Genomic DNA, 13649 nt, shown 5'->3' with positions numbered 1-13649 from the left:
ACCCTTGGAAAGGAAAAAAATTAAAGTGGAGGAGTCATAAAGTGTTGAGTTGAAGTTGATGACCATGAGATGAACTTGAAAGGGAATTTTGGATAAATTTGAGATTAAATTGAATATAATTTCTTGATTGTGATATTGTGGATTTTATTATTGTTGTTTGGGAGTTGATTTGTAATTTGGTGGAAGTTGATAAAATAGGGGAAGTGCTGCCCAATTTCCACTAGCTCATTAACTACATTAGTTTGAACTTAAGAGTGTTTTCAAGACTTTACCTTAGTATGAATCTTCTTGAATGTTAATTTTGCGGGCTTTAGAGGAGAACTTTAAGTAGTTAAGAAGACATAAAGGTATGTTAAGGCTAACCCTTTCTTTCTAAAGGCATGATTTCCTCATCGTGAATCCATCTATGATATCCATGACGTTCTATTTCCTAGAAACGCTAGAAGCTCATGATTCTCAAAGTTCTCACGATATTATTGACAAATATTCTCTATATTGATGATGATAATGATGATGAAGAGGAGGATGATTCAATAATATGAAATCGGGGGTTTACGGACTTTATGTCACCCCGATAGAGTTGTAATGCCTCCTTTGGATACGTAAGTATGCTATATATATATATATAGCTTTGTCCATCGTTGTTGATCCCGTCTTATGACAGTTGACCTTCTAAGGAGAGATATAGTGATGATGATGGTGATGTTCCTTTTACTTATGATGGTGATGTTTCTTTTACTTATATACATAGCAATGTTGTGACACCGAGCTTATATGGCCGGGTATGATATCTATTGCGCGCGCGCCACTGCAATTAGGTTTGGATAACACCGAGCCCTGTTATGGCTAGGTATGGACACTACTGATTCCTATTATGGCCGGGTATGGTATCATGGTATGTATATGTATGATATGTTTTCGTTAGAGAAAGGTTAAGTATGCATGACAGTCGTCTTAAGAGGTATTATGAGGTATAACTTGTCCTCTTTATCTTATGTTATCTTTATATTTTCATTATGTTGCTACTCATGCCTTACATACTCAGTACATTGTTCGTACTAACGTCCTTTTGTTTGTGGATCTTTGCGTTCATGCCGCAGGTAGACAAGGAGATAGATCAAACCCCTAGGCTGTTTCATCAGTGATTGCATAGAAGGGCTCCATTTGATCCGGAGCTGCAATTAGTTGGTATTATCCTTTTGTGTACATACTTAGGCATGGCTGAGTCCTGTCCCGTCTATTATAATATTACGTACTCCATGTAGAGGCTCGCAGACAGATGTATATAGTTAGATGTTATGTAACCTCATCGGTTCACATTTTATATATCATTTTGGTAGTTTTGTCGGCTTGTATAATTGGGCATAGTCGACGGTGCTATTATAGATGTGCATATATCTATTGAATTCTTACCTCTTACGGTTTATGGTAAATGTGAGTTAGCCAAGTGGTCCACCTAGATATGATTACGAGAAGTATGTTAATAGGTGCTTGGTGGGTTAGTTCCGGGTACCCGTCATGGCTCTCTGGTTGGGTCGTGACACTAATGAAAGTTGACATTGGATCCCTTGTCTTTCTAGAACATATACATGGGGATATATGTGGACCTATTCATCCACCTTGTGGGTCTTTCAAATATTTTATGGTCCTAATAGACACATCTTCTAGATGGTCTCATGTGTGCCTCATATCTTCTCGCAACTTGGCGTTTGTGAAATTGTTGGCACAAATAATATGCTTAAGGGAACATTTCCCAAATTATCCCATTAAGGCTATACGCTTCGATAATGTCAGAGAATTTACATCTCAAGCTTTTGATGATTATTGTTTATTAGTTGGGATTAAAGTTAAACATCATGTAGCTCATATTCATACCCAAAATGATCTTTCTAAGTCATTTATTAAATGCCTACAATTGATTGCAAGACCACTAGTTATGAAAACACGGTTGCCCACTATCGTTTGGGCTCATGCTGTTTTACATGCAACATCTCTTATTCGTCTCAGACTGACTCATTATAATAAATACTCCCCGTCACAATTAGTATTTGGCCTTGAACTAAATATTACTCATCTCCGAATCTTTGGTTGTGTTGTATATGTGCTGGTAGCACCACCACAGCGCACTAAGATGGACCCCCAAAGAAGGTTAGGAATATATGTTGGGTTTGAATCACCCTCTACTATTCGCTACCTTAAGCCATTAACTGGAGATTTATTCCTTTGCTCGATTTATAGATTTTCGATTTGATGAAACAAATTTCTCACAATTAGGGGGAGAGAGAAGAAATCAAAAGAGAAATTGCGTGCAGCGTTTCATCACTAGCTCATTTTGATCCACGTGCCCCTATATGTGAACAGGAGATCCAGAAGATCATCCATAGCAAATCAAATGCCAGACGCATTTACTGATTTGAAAATAATAACATAGTCACATATCCCTGCAGAGAATATGTCTATCCGAATTGATGTCCCAAAGGGATCTACTAATGCCATAGCTTCTGAATCTCATACACGCCTGAAGCATGATAGACCATTGGGTTCCAAGGATAAAAATCCTAGAAAAAGAAACACAAAAAATGATCATAATGGCACTATGAAAGAATATTATGAAGATATTCAAGATCTGATTAATCTTGATACTCCTGAAGATAACAGGGAACCTGAGACTCAAGTAAGTAAAGAACTATCATTAAGTTCTTTTGAATCGATCGAAGATTATGGTGGATAATGTTTTTGCATTTAATGTTGCACTGAATAATATGAAAGATATTGAGGATTAGGAACCTTAATCTGTCGAAGAATGTCGACGATGATATGATTGGCCAAAATGGCAAGAAGCAGTTCAATCAGAATTGAATTCACTTTCTAAACGTGAGGTATTTGGACCGGTATTCAAATGCCTAATGGTGTAAAATCAGTTATCCACAAATGGGTCTTTGTGTGAAAAAGGAATGAGAGAAATGAAATTGTGAGATACGAGACATGCCTTGTTGCACAAGAATTCTCTCAAAGACCCGGTATCGACTATGAAGAAACATATTCACCCATTATGGATGGAATATCATTTCGATATCTCGTCAGTTTAGCTGTACATGAAAACCTTGAAATACATCGGATAGATGTGGTTACAACTTACCTTGTGTTTCACTTGATAGTGGAATTTATATGAAAATTCCTGAAGGGTTTAAAATACTTGAAGCAATTAGTTCAAAGTATCGATAGACGTATTCAATCAGATTACAAAGATCATTATATGGTTTAAAACAATCAGGGCGTATGTGGTATAATCGCCTCACTGAGTACTTGATAAATGAAGGTTATATAAATGATGCCATTTGTCCATATGTTTTTATTAAGAAAACAAAATCAGAGTTTGTTATACTTTTTGTTTATGTTAATGACATAAACTTAATTGGAACTCCAGAAGAGCTCTAAAAGGCGATTGAATAGCTAAAGAAAGAATTTGAAATGATAGATCTCAGAAAAACAAAACTCTGTCTTGGTTTGCAGATTGAAAATTTAGTAGATGGGATCTTTATCCATCAATCTGCTTATACCGGAAAAAAATTAAAGCGATTTTACATGTACAATGTGCATTCATTAAATACTCCAATGGTTATTCGCTCAGTTGAAACGAGTAAAGATCTATTCCGACCTCAAGAAGAAAATGAAGAGCTTCTTGGTCATGAAGTACCATATCTTAGTGCAATTGATGCACTTATTTATCTTTCTAATGCTACAAGACCTGACATAGCATTCTCTGTTAATTTGCTAGAAAGATATAGCTCTTCTCCCACACAAAGACATTGGAATTGAATTAAGCATATCTTTGCGATATCTGAAGGGAACTATTGACATGGGTCTATTTTATACCAAGAATAGTAGTGCAGATCTTGTTTGTTATACAGATGCAGGTTATTTATCTGACCCACATAAAGCTCAAACAGGCTATCTGTTTACATGCGGAGGTACTGCTATATCATGGCGATCTACAAAGCAGTCAATTGTTGCTACTTCTTCGTATCATGCTGAGATAATAGCTATAAGCAAGTAGAGAATGTGTGTGATTGAGATCAGTGATACATTTCATCAGAGAAAGATATGGCTTGAAGTATAATACAAAAATAGCCATAGTATTATATGAAGACAATGTTGCATGCATAACTCAATTAAAAGGAGGCTTCATAAAAGGAGATAGAACGAAGCACATTTCACCAAAGTTATTCTTGAAGAATGGTAATATTGATGTGCAATAAATCCGTTCAAGTGACAATCATGTAGATTTGTTCACCAAATCTTTGCCAGTTTCAACTCTTGAGAAGATGATATTCAAGATTGGAATGCGAAGACTTCGACATCTGAAGTTTGGTTTTCATTAGGGGGAGTAAATACGCGCCGTACTCTTTTTCCCTTAACCAAGATTTTATCCCATTGGGTTTTCCTGTTAAGGTTTTTAATAAGGCAGCTCTCAAAGCGTATTACTAAATATGTGTACTCTTTTCCCTTCATTAGGACTTTTCCCACTGGTTTTTTCTAATAAGGTTTTAACGAGGCACATCATCTAATTAATGCACATCCAAGAGGGAGTGTTGTAAATTAGATGTCCTCAGTAAACTTGGATGGCAAGATTCCTTGGCCACCAAGCCACCCTTACTGCTTGGCCATCAAGCATTTCTCTCCTATAAATAGTTCATTTGTAAAAAAATTATATATACAATGAAATCTCTCTTAAATTAAAGGTTGAGTAATATATCAGTCTCATTTTATATTCTTGTTTTTGGTGTATTTACTTTGTAGCCTTTATTTTATAACAACCATATAATTGTAAAACCTCCTACAAATACTATCTTGTTTCAACTAAAGCACATCCTTGAAACTGTTGGACTCTCCTTCTTCTACCTGGCTCCCCAACATAAGCCACAACTTCAGGTAAAGAGAAAGAGGTAAATCGTGAATGACGAGTATTTGAACATCACTCGTGTCTTTTTTTGTTTTTTAATTAAAATGGTGTTTTGTATTGTTATGGCAGAATGAATGGCTGCTATGGTGATTTTATGGTGGCAGTGCGGCGGAGAATGTGTGACATAAGTTTTATTGTCAGTGTATATCCGTGTGTATCCACTAGTATATTCGTGCATGTCTCCTTGTATATCTATGTATATCTTTCCTATATATTCATGTCTGCATATCATGTATATATGTGTATATCCATGAAAACTCGTGTGCAATATACACCAATGAACATGTGATATACATCATTAAAGTGACATTTTTCTTGTTGATTTCAACCTAGTCCAAATCACCTTCGAACTTTTTTTTTTTTTTTGGTAACTAAGCATTCTATCTAATGACCAAGTAAAATTGTACAATACCATAGCTCAATCATCACATCTAGATATCTAGATTTCTTTTACTCACTCTCACCTCAATCAACTACATCAAAACCGAAACTAAGCTTATCAAAACCAAAAGGGTTGTAGTTCCTTGTGATCCTATTAGGGGCCCTCACATTAAAGTATAAGCCATTTCCCTAGCTATAGCGTTACATTCTTTTTTCTTTTCTTAGAAACTCTTTGATTCTTTTCCAACCAAATGGCATGAATCAGTTTTGTATAAATCATTTTGAACACTTACGCATTCTGAGACTTTCCTTTACCATGTTTGATGCACCATTACAAATGAGCCTGCCAGTTGCTTATCCCATGGGGTTGCATTTGAAGCCAATTCATTTTTCTACACCACAACTCTGTAATGAATGTGCAATTTACAATCATGTGATCTCTGAATTCCTCATTAGTTTGGCAAATACACATTGAGGATCTACATCGGGGATCTAATTTTACCTCTAACCTTCCTTAAATGTTTGGATGAAATTTGGCACAATACGCATTAAGATCTACATTCACCTTCAATCTTTCTCAAAAGTTTAGATGTTTTCCATTTAATTACAATCACACTCACTCCAAAAAAAAAAAAAAAAAAAAAAAAAAAAAGAGAGAGAAAAGTACCTTTAGATTTGATTGTAGAATCAATTTAATTTTGACAGAAGATTTGTCAAAAATAAAAGTTTTCAAGGACTTGCCATTTTCTGGCTATAGAGGATTATGTTAAGTACTTTATGAGTCATTGAGGAGTCATTAAGTGAAATCAGAGTGAGAATATTCACCTCTTGGTACTTCTTTTTCTATTTTGAAAGACTTGATGAACTTTAGTTACCAAGCTTAATTCCTGGATAATTCGGTGTCTATAGTTTCCATGACTGCAATATATGTGTCAACATTTCTAAGTTAAATCGTTCAATATCATATTAGTCCACTTAAAGAAATATAGAAGTTTCAAAGATAGTTTTCTCTCACCCTCATCACTTTATCCTTTAGTATTGGGATACCGAGACACTCGAGACAAAGGCTAAACTTTATTTGTATTATTGTATTGGGAACAAGAACTTATCAAGAATAATGTGTATAAATATTTAATTGAATGTTCATATCAGTGAGAAAAAGGAAACATCCAATTTATAGGCACAAATCAAGAAATCGAACAAACCAAACTAATTAATCCAAAATCAAACTTCAAACTAAGCCAACCTTAACGATTTGGTTTGAATTTGGATTGTAATTTCTTAAAAATTGTATGGAACCCAAGTCTAGTCTAATTGTGATAGTTTTATTTATGGTGAAATTTTAATTATGGTAATATAGGACGTGTAGTCCTATTAGAATATGTTTACCTTATTAGACTAGGAGAAGGAGGACCTTGTATATAAGAATGTCATTATGATGAATACAAAGCAGAAAGAATTCTCCGATTATTCTTGTCTCTCTAAATTCTCGTCCCTGTCTCGATTTTAAAATGGTATCAGAGTCACGTTAGAAAGAACACCAAAATCCTAAAATAATGGCAGGCGATTGTAAAGTAAACAACGATACGACAAAAGAATTGCTGGTGAAGAAAACAAAATTCAAAGAAAAACAATCTCTCCCTACGACATTACATCGAATGATAACCCTGGAATTGTGATGACACAAGTAAAATTAAAGGGTGAGAATTGTGAAGAATGGGATAGATCCATAAGGACAACCCTAAGAGCAAGAAAGATGTTCGGCTTCGTCGACGTTATAATCAAAAAGCCGGATGAAGACTAGCTGGACTTGGAAGATTGATGGACTATGAACTCACTGTTGGTGTCTTGGATTTGCAACACCATAGAATCAACGCTTCGCTCAATGATTTCACATAAAGAGGAAGCGAAAGAATTATGGACGAGCATCCGAGAGCGGTTTGCCGTTATTAACGGCCCTCGAATGCAACAACTAAAGGTGGAACTAGCGGAGTACAAGCAGAAGGGAAGGACCATAGTGGATTACTATGGAAAACACACTAAGCTTGTGGAGGAATTGATGAATTACGAACAGATTCCAACTTGTATGTGCGGAAAGTTCACATGCAATCTAAGAACGGTTCTAGAAGCCAAAAGAGAAGAAGAAAAAATGCATTTTTTCCTCATAAGATTGGATGAGGCAATGTATGAATCAGTGAGGTCAAAAATACTAGCCCAAGAATTATTGCCATCATTAAACAAGGTCTATTCGAAGTTGGTGCAAGAAGAGTGTGTGAGAGGATTACGAAAAATGGAGGACCAGAGTGAAACCATGACTTTTGCCATACAAGAGAGAAACCCTTACCGTGATCAAGGTGAAGGGAAAAATGATGGTGCATTCTGCAAACACTCCAAAAGATTCGGACACGTTGTGGACGAATGTTTTCGACTCATCCATTATCCGGATTGGTGGCCCACAAATAAAAAAGCAGATAAAAAATTAGGGGAAGAAGACGAGTACAGCAATAACAGTAGAGGGGTGGACCGGGATCCAGTCTTGGAAAAGGAAACTACCGAGCTAACGCCGTGGTTGCAAAAGAAGGAACTCAAGCGGAGACAGGACTAGTGACCAAAGGTAGGACATTATCTCATAATTAAGCGACGAGATCCGGAAGACTGTGATTCACATTTTGAATTTAAGGAATAAACCAGAATGGCAAAATGAATAGTAAGACCGAAAACTCATTCTGGATTATTTACTTCGGAACTACCTACCACGTGACAGGCAATTTAGAGGAACTGAGCGATCAGCACAACATTCCTAATTGTCCGATTGGGCTTCCGGATGGAAGTAGCTCGGTGGCCACAAGAGAAGGAATAACCAGGCTAAATAATAGGATATGGTTGAAGGATGTTCTTTACATTCCGGATTTAACATTCAATTTAATTTTTGTTTCAGAACTTGTTGATCATTTAATGCCACGACCCAACCAGAGGGACGCGAAGGGCACTCGGAGCTAACCTACCGAGCACCTCCTAACATCCACCTCATAATCATATCTAGATAGGCCACATAGCTAACTCATAAATATCATAAACTATAAGAGACACGAGTTCAATAAATATATGCACGACTATATAATCACCATCAACTATGCTCATACGTACAAGCCGACAAGGTTACCAAAAATGATATACAAACTATGAACTAATAAACTTATAGAGCATCTAACTATATACATCATAACGTCTACGAGCCCCTACATGGAGTGCATAACATCATAAAGACGGGACAAGACCCCGCCATGTCCATATATGTACACAAAAGAATAGTACCAACCAAACCGCAGCTCCGGAACAAATGGAGCGTCCCTGTGCAATCACTGATGAAGCAGCCTATTGGTGTTACACCTCGTAAATTTTCACGTCATCGTAAGCAAACTAACGTGAGTCTAAAGAGGCTATGATACCCATATGAGGTTAAGGACGATTTTCAATAAGTGCTAGACAATTAAAGGTTTTGGGATCAAGCGAATCGAAGAAATTAGGTTTGTTTAAAATTTGGAAAAACTTGGCAGAATTTTGTTCAGGATTTTTTGGTCCAAATTCAAAGAGGCATATCTCCTAGGATATGAGGAGTTATGGAATGCATAACCTATGTAACTTGAAGTTCGATGAGTCTTTTTTTCAATGCAACTGACAGATCATATTTTTGTAAGAGTGAAGTACGATCCGTACAAAAATGTATGTCCCGTACATTTTGGGCGTATTTTGCCAAAATTTTTAGAAAGTTGAAATTTTTTCCTCCAAAGTACGGGATGAATAGTAACCCGTACTTTGAAGTACGGGATGAATAGTAACCCGTGCTTTGCCCGAAATTTTCAGAAATTTGAGTCGGTGGAATTTTTTTCCTGAGCTTTTATATAGCCATTTCCATGACCTAGGCTTTATTTTTCACCCAAAATAAATTCCTAAAGTCTCTCTAAGCTCCCTCTGGTTAGTAATGGAAGCAATTCCCACGAACTGAGAACAAAAGGATGTACTTGCCCCTTCCCCAGCCATTCCCGTTCATCCACCGCTTTTAATGTTGAAATCCTGTCTTTGTCTTTCCCGACACCCCAAATCAAATCAAGAAAGGATCAAACCCCTAAATCCTCAACTAGTTTATAGAAAGGTGTTTGTTCTTGTTTCTATATGGAGTTGTGGTGAACTTGGCCTTGAAATAAGTTGTGTGAGTGGAGGTTATTCAAATACAAGGTATGTTCTTCATCTTATTGCGAATGTTGAGTTGATTTGGAGGTTTAGTAAGTCTTAAAGTCAAGAAAATGGGGATAGAGAAGCTATGAGGTATTAAGTTGAAGAAGATGACTATGAAGTGAACTCGAAAAGGGGACTTTGGTTAAATTTGAGACTAATTTGAATGTAACTTCTTGATTATGATACTATGGATGTTGTTATTGCTGTTTGGGAGCTGTTTTGCAGTATGGTGGAAGTTGATAAAATAGGGGAAGTGCTGCCCAAATTCCGTTAACCTTTTAGTTGCTCTAGTTTGAACTTAAGCATGTTTTCAATACTTAACCTGGTTATGAATCCTCTTGAATGTAGATTTACGGGCTTTGGAGGAAAATGTTAGTAGTTAAGAAGACGTGAAGGTATGTAAGGCTAACCCTTTTCTTTCTAAAGACATGATTCCATAGTTGTCAACCTGCACATGATATCCACAACATTCCTATTCCTAGAAACACTAGAAGCCCATAATTTTCATGATTCTTATGATATAGTTGATAATGATCCTTGTGATGATAACTGTTACGACCCGAACTAAGGACTATGGGACCATAATGCCCACACATGCGTATCTACGAGCCTCTACTAGAGTACTAGACATATAGACCCCCGTCGTGCCCAATCATGAATATATACATATATGTACCAAAGGCACCTCCGTAAGAGTGGGGTGCTCTCTAATGCCCAATAGCTCCTACGGATCCGCAAGGCTAACCACACGGCGTTTCTATGAGCATTGTACCGAGTATGTAAAGAAATAAAGCATACGTTAATATCCATGAGATGAGGAGACAACCTGTGTACTCTACTAAGCGTAGATACATTTCATATACATACATCATACATAAGTATATCATGTGTATTATCATAGCGTATGCCTTATCATATCACATATACATCATCATGCCATACATGCATCATCACATCAATCATACATTCATGTAATTAACCATAATATGATATAGTTGTAAAACATAATCGCCTTAGCGGTGACATCATTTGTCGTAGATGATAACGATTAGGCACGGAATCACATCATCATACGTATCATAGACTCATCATCAATATGCTCATAATAATATACTTACCATGACTCATCATAATACATGCATAGAGACTCATAGATAATTATACTCACTCGGGGTGACGTAAGGTCGTAACCCCCGACTTCGTTACGGAACATTCATAAGTAACTCCGCTACTCAAGGAACAAGCATAAGGTGAGTGTATATGATGATCAACATCAATGGGCTATGGATAGCTTCATTAGCTTAAGTGGAACATCATATCATAGACTATAGCATCTCTAGACTTAATCTTATCATTATCATTATCATAATCGTAGCATATCTCTTATCTCGTGTGGCTATTCATGAACAAGAACTCGTAGTCTTCTTGAAGATGGAACATTCATAAGAAAGAGGAAATCCATGCCATGGGACTCATGCCTTAGAAAGAAGGGACTAGCCTCACATACCTTTGTCGTTTAACTATTCTATCGCTTGCTCGTTCTCCTTTAATGCACTTGTGTATACCTTCAAGAGAATTCTTATCGACATTAGCTAAACAATCATGAAAACGTACTTACTAAAGCTAGAGGTTTATTTCCTTTGTTTATACTACTTTCCTCCATATTCCATATCAACTCCCAACATTCATAACAACGATCACAATATTGTAAACAATAAGATCATCTAATTACATTGCCCACAATTCATATTCACAACCCTCCATAACTACGACCAAAGTCCATCATCGCATTATTTCATATCCAATACTTATTCCATGTTCTAAATATCATTTATAAGGCATTTACAACATCAACATATCCATTTTCATGATTCAATCCCACTACTACTCATTAATGGCTCTATTCACACATATATGACCCATTTCCCCTACTCTCCTACAATCCATGTGTTTCAACTTACTAATACTTCAAATAACATAGAAAGATCATGAAACTTACCTTAGATGATGGAGGAATAAGCTTTGAATGGTGATACACCTTTTTGCACCAAAACCCTATTTCCTCTCTCTTGAGATTTCTCGTTGAATGGCTTTAATGAGGTTTCCTTCCTTCGATTCACTCTAATTCTTGTTGTTGATCTTGGATTTCCCTTGGTTTCTTAGGTGTATGGAAATGTTCTAGAGGTTTCTTGAAGTGTGGAGGTGGAAGATGAAATGAAATGAAATGAGAAAGAGGCCCCTTATATAAATTTGAGTTCAGTCCCGACGAGATACACGGACCAACATACGTATGTTTTCTACGAGCAGATATGTACGGCCGTAGATCTGGTCCAATGAAGTATGCTCTATTGGGCTGAATCTACGGTTGGACATACGGTCCATACTTTTATACGGCCGACGTAGGTTGCCCACTTATATATGATCTCCGATCCTTAGCGGAACCTTCTTAACACTTGTTTATCACTTCAATACCAAATGGATGTTATAAAGGCATCATTTATACGCCATTAACTCAATACTCGCGTTACTCAACATATGACTCGCTTCCCTTAACAACTTTTTTTCCTTAACTCGAATGTCTTTGGAAATCTTAATTAGGATCATAAAATACTATTTCTTACTTGTACAAACCTCGTATACATCATACCCCTCGCTCGTCTATTCACTGTACACTAACGGAGAATTTTCCGAGGTGTAACAATAACGATGACGGGTATGATGATTTATTTTATAGAAATTGTTGTTCATGATACTATTGAGTTTTTCACATGATTATCGATTATATTCATTGTTGTTCGATCCCATCTTATAATAATTTTTCTTCAAGGTGGGATGGCGATGATGATGATTCCATAATAGAAATTGGAGGTTTACCGACCTTACGTCACTCCGATCGAGTAGTAACGTTTTATTTGGGCTCTCGTGCATGCTTTATATATATATGTGTGTATTTTCTCACGCCGTACCGTGCTATAGTTGCCGTGCGTACGTAGATACGCACGTGCGGAGGCGCCTTATGATATCGTCCCGGAAGCGGGATACCCGGACGCGGGATAATGATGATGTGATGATAACACCGCACCTATATGGTCGGGCAGTATACTATATATGTATGTATAAGATGTTTTTTTTTTTTAAAAAGGCTAAGCATGCGTGATATTCGCCTTAAGAGGCAGATGCACAAGTTATCTCTTTTATCTCATGCTCCTCATGTCTTTATTATGTTGTTGTTCATGCTTTACATACTCAGTACATTATTCGTACTGAAGTCCTTTTTCTCACGGACGCTGCATTCATGCCCGCAGGTAGGGGTAGAGATGTATCATATCCCTGTGAGCTTCATCCACGGAAGTCTTGGGAGCGCTCCATTTGCTTGATAGCTATTGGTATTGCTCTTTTGTGTACATGTTTGGGCATGGCGGTGGTCGTCCGTCTTTATGACTTCTAGCATTCGGTATAGAGGCTCGCAGACATGTGTGTGTACAGTTAGACGTCTCATAACCTCATCGGTTCATATCTTATATATCGAATTTTTTTTATAGCCCTGTGGCCTTGTATACATATATGGGGCAGAGTTGATGATAATCATACAAATGAGCTTATGTTTGAGAATTTATGCTCGTACAGACTATGCCAATTGTGAGTTAGATATGTGGTCCACCGAGGTATGACTAAAGAAGAATGTTAGGTGTTGCTCGGTAGGCTAGCTCTGGGTGCCTGTCATGGCCCTCAGGTTGGGTCGTGACAAGGGGTCTGATCCGTCTCCCTATCTACCTGTGGGCATGAATGCAGCGTCCACAAATAAAAGGACGTCAGTACAAATAATGTACCAAGTATGTAAGGCATGAGTGATAAGACAAGGAAAGTATGAAGACAATATAAGATAAAGAGATCAATTTGTACCTCTGAATGCCTCTTAAGGCGGATGTCATGCATGCTTAGCTTTTAAAGAAAAATATTTTTCAAAAATACATATATATAGTATCCTTCCCGGCATTTAGGCTCGGTGTTATCATCATCATCTCGCGTCCAGGGTAACATCATCCGGTGGTGTGAGCAAACATCTACG

Source organism: Lycium ferocissimum, chromosome 7 (genome assembly GCF_029784015.1).
Source record: "Lycium ferocissimum isolate CSIRO_LF1 chromosome 7, AGI_CSIRO_Lferr_CH_V1, whole genome shotgun sequence".
In the NCBI taxonomy this organism is placed as follows: Eukaryota; Viridiplantae; Streptophyta; class Magnoliopsida; order Solanales; family Solanaceae; genus Lycium; species Lycium ferocissimum.
Note: the sequence above shows the minus strand (reverse complement) of the source record.